The following is a 567-nucleotide window of genomic DNA, read 5'->3' as shown; positions in this document are numbered from 1 at the left end:
AAAAAAAAAGAGAGAGAGAGAGACAGCAAAAGGGATTTGTCTATTTATATACTTATATATTGATATCACCATTTGTGTATTTGCGTTACAGGCAGGAACAAAAAAAAAACGTGTACAGATGAAAACACTGAACTTGGGGCAAAAGAAAATGAAAATGAAAAAGAGGGAGAAGATGTCTTAAAGATTTACTCAAACCTTTTTTTATTTTTTACCGCACACATCCGCCGCCATGTATGCAAATCTAGAAAAGGGGGAAAGTAGCTTCTTCAACACAATATTTGTTTACCGGTCCCGTAGGAAAATAAGGGTGTTGTCACTGGGGAAAAAAAAAGAAAAAAGGGAAATACAAGAAAAAAAACAGTTCACCACCTCTGCTCAAGGCTGCTAAGAAATGCTACCCATTAACACCTGGACTATCCAACAACTTTCTCTTTTTTTTTTTCTTTCTCATTCTTCTTCGGCAATTTTTCGCCTCAGCGCGGTTCACACACATCTCTAACGGGAGCGCAACGTGAAGCGGCCACGCAAAAGCGTATTGGGAAACGCATATCCTCACAGAAAACACAC

Source organism: Trypanosoma equiperdum (genome assembly GCF_001457755.1).
Source record: "Trypanosoma equiperdum strain OVI genome assembly, contig: ctg_1639, whole genome shotgun sequence".
NCBI classification, from domain to species: domain Eukaryota; phylum Euglenozoa; class Kinetoplastea; order Trypanosomatida; family Trypanosomatidae; genus Trypanosoma; species Trypanosoma equiperdum.
This window is presented reverse-complemented; position numbering follows the sequence as displayed.